Here is a 3,659-nt window from a genome sequence, read left to right on the forward strand (position 1 = left end):
GGGCACCGCGTTGCAGACGGGACACTGCACGCACACGACGCCCCCTCCAGGTGCACGCACGTAGGCCGGGCCGGGTGCACACCCGACGCCCTAGCAAGGTGCGCGCACCCGGGCAGGGCTCACACTTGGCGAACGGGGCGCACTTCGCGAGGGAGGGTGTGCACCTCGACGGGGGTGGGTGGCCGGGGTGGATTCGCACGTGGGTCGCGGTTTGCTAAGTACACACTGCGACAAGCTCATAACGGGTGCGATCATACCAGCGTTAGTGCACCGGATCCCATCAGAACTCCGCAGTTAAGCGCGCTTGGGCCGGAGTAGTACTGGGATGGGTGACCTCCCGGGAAGTCCCGGTGTTGCACCCTTTTTTAGTTTTTCGCCGGGCGTCGCAATGCTATTTGAATAAACCTTTTGCCCGTTTGCGTTCTCGTCGGGGCCGGGCCGGGCCGGGGTGCGCTGCCCGCACTACCGCGCGCGCGGGGGCGACACCGAGCGCGCACCCGAGGCGCCCCGAGCACACAGGCCACGGTGCAACCCGGGCGTTGTGCGCGCACCCCGGTGCGCCCGAGGTGCTGCGCGCGCACCCAGGTGAAATCGGTGTGCACCTCGGCCAGTGCGCGCTCGGTCGAGTCGCGCACGTTGGCCAAGGTGCACGGTGATGTTTCTTACTCTAAGGTTCCGCACCAGACGCCCGGGACAGGTGAGCGAAGCTGGGCGGGGCCGGGTGCGCGGCCGGGGCAGGTGCACGCAGCTGGAGAGAGCTTTGGAGCACACTTCGGAGCGCACCAATGATGCGCTCCATTCAAAAGTTTCCTGAAAAGGCAAAAAAAGTTGAGATTATAGAATTTCCCACTTGAGAGATTGTAAAAAAAAAAAATTTAAAATGAAGGAAACGCGGGTGCCAAGGTGTGCGCGCCCGGGTGCGCAGCCCAGCCAAGGTGTGCGCACCAAGGCGCCCACCCTGGCGAAGGTGCACGCAAGGTGCGCACCCGAGGCAAACCGGACAATTAACCCAACTTTCGACTTCGCGCGCACCTTGGAGCGCACTTCGGAGCGCTCCTTGGTGCGCACCAATCTTGGGCACCTCGGAGTGCACCATGGCGCCCACCAAGGTGCGCACCCGGGGCAAACCGAGCTCCGACTTCGTGCGCACCTTGGAGCGCACGAAAGGTGCGCACCATGGCGCCCACCATGGCGCCCACCAAGGTGCGCAGCCCAGCCAAGGCGTGCGCATCAAGGTGCGCACCCTGGCGAAGGTGCGCACCCGGGGCAAACCGAGCTCCGACTTCGTGCGCACCTTGGAGTGCACAAAAGGTGCGCAACCCAGCCAAGGTGTGCGCACCCCGGTCAAACCGAGCTCCGAATCGTGCGCACCAGAGGTGCACGCCATCGTGCGCACCTTGGAGCACACTTCGGAGCCCTCCTTGGTGCGCGCCGATGTTGCGCACCTCGGAGCGCACCCGGGGAAAACAATGCAATTAACCCGACTTTCGACTTCGTGGGCACCTCGGAGCGCTCTCGGGTTCGCACCTCGGAGCACACCGAGGTGCGCACCTTTGATGCGCTGCCTTCACCAATTTCCAGAAAAGGCAAGAAAACATTGAGAAGGTGTGCGCACCGAGGTGCCCACCCTGGCGAAGGTGCACGCGAGGTGCGCACCCGGGGCAAACCGGGCTCCGACTTCGTGCACGCCGCACCTTGGAGCACACTTCGGAGCGCTCCTTGGTGCGCACCAGGGCGCGCAACCCAGCCGAGGTGCCCACCCCGGCGAAGGTGCACGCGAGGTGCGCACCCGGGGCAAACCGGGCTCCGACTTCGTGCACGCCATGGTGCCCACCGCGGCGAAGGTGCACGCGAGGTGCGCACCCGGGGCAAACCGGGCTCCGACTTCGTGCACGCCGCACCTTGGAGCACACTTCGGAGCGCTCCTTGGTGCGCACCATGGTGCCCACCAGGGCGCGCAACCCCGCCGAAGGTGCACGCGAGGTGCGCACCCGGGGCAAACCGGGCTCCGACTTCGTGCACGCCGCACCTTGGAGCACACTTCGGAGCGCTCCTTGGTGCGCACCATGGTGCCCACCAGGGCGCGCAACCCCGCCGAAGGTGCACGCGAGGTGCGCACCCGGGGCAAACCGGGCTCCGACTTCGTGCACGCCATGGTGCGCACCGCGGCGAAGGTGCGCACCCGGGGCAAACCGGGCTCCGACTTCGTGCACGCCGCACCTTGGAGCACACTTCGGAGCGCTCCTTGGTGCGCACCAGGGCGCGCAACCCAGCCGAGGTGCCCACCCCGGCGAAGGTGCACGCGAGGTGCGTACCCGGGGCAAACCGGGCTCCGACTTCGTGCACGCCGCACCTTGGAGCACACTTCGGAGCGCTCCTTGGTGCGCACCATGGTGCCCACCAGGCCGCGCAACCCAGCCAAGGTGTGCGCACCAAGGTGCACGCGAGGTGCGCACCCGGGGCAAACCGGGGTCCGACTTCGTGCACGCCGCACCTTGGAGCACACATCGGGGCGCTCCCGGGTTCGCACCGGCGTTGCGCACCGTGGTGGGCACCTCGGAGCACACCAAGGTGGGCAGCGAGGTGCGCACCTTTGATGCGATGCCTTCACTAATTTCCATAAAAGGCAAAAAAAAAACGAGATTTTAAAATTTCCGTTTTGAAAGATAGTGAGAAAAAGGGAATGCTGGTGCCATCTTGAGCCCGCCCTGGTGCGCAGCCCAGCCAAGGTGTGCGCACCAAGGTGCCCACCCTGGCGAAGGTGCGCGCCCGGGCAATTAACCCAACTTCCAACTTCGCGCGCGCCAGGGTGGGAGCGCACCCAACAACCGGGCCTGGGAAGAGCCAATGCGAGAAACCCCACCAAACGCTCTGACAAAAAAAGAGGGGGCGCTCCAGTAACCCCGCTTCGGAGCGCACCCTGGGCAAACCCAGCCAAGGTGCCCACCCCGGCCAAGGTGCAGGCGAGGTGCGCACCCGGGGCAAACCGGGCTCCGACAACGTGCACGCCGCACCTTGGAGCACACTTCGTAGCGCTCCCGGGTGCGCACCTCAGAGCACACCAAGGTGGGCAGCGAGGTGCGCACCTTTGATGCGCTGCCTTCACTAATTTCCAGAAAAGGCAAAAAAAAAAGGAGATTTTAAAATTTCCGTTTTGAAAGATAGTGAAAAAAACGGAACGCGCGTGCCATCTTGAGCCCGCCCTGGTGCGCAGCCCAGGTAAGGTGCCCACCCTGGCAAAGGTGCGCACCCGGGCAATTAACCCTACTTCCGACTTCGTGCGCGCCAGGGTGGCAACCGGGCCTCGGAAGAGCCAATGCGAGAAACCCCACCAAACGCTCCGACAAAAAAAGAGGCGGCGCTCCAATAACCCCGCTTCGGAGCGCAGCCGGGGCAAACCCAGCCAAGGTGCCCACCCCGACGAAGGTGCACGCGAGGTGCGCACCCGAGGCAAACCGGGCTCCGACAACGTGCACGCAGCACCTTGGAGCACACTTCGAAGCACTCCCGGGTGCCCACCGGCGTTGCGCACCGTGGTGGGCAGCGAGGTGCGCACCTTTGATGCGCTGCCTTCACTAATTTCCAGAAAAAGGCAAAAAAAAATGAGATTTTAAAATTTCCGTTTTGAAAGATAGTGAAAAAAAAGGAACGCGGGTGCC

At 64.2% G+C, this 3,659-nt stretch overlaps 1 non-coding gene across 1 annotated transcript; it reads left to right on the forward strand.

The window, feature by feature from the left end:
* Positions 1–243: 243 nt before the first annotated feature.
* Positions 244–362, forward strand: LOC131861453 (5S ribosomal RNA). Its single transcript, XR_009360527.1, has one exon. It is a non-coding gene; the product is annotated as a 5S ribosomal RNA (ribosomal RNA).
* Positions 363–3,659: the final 3,297 nt, after the last annotated feature.

This window comes from Cryptomeria japonica, unplaced genomic scaffold (assembly GCF_030272615.1).
Source record: "Cryptomeria japonica unplaced genomic scaffold, Sugi_1.0 HiC_scaffold_26, whole genome shotgun sequence".
NCBI lineage: Eukaryota > Viridiplantae > Streptophyta > Pinopsida > Cupressales > Cupressaceae > Cryptomeria > Cryptomeria japonica.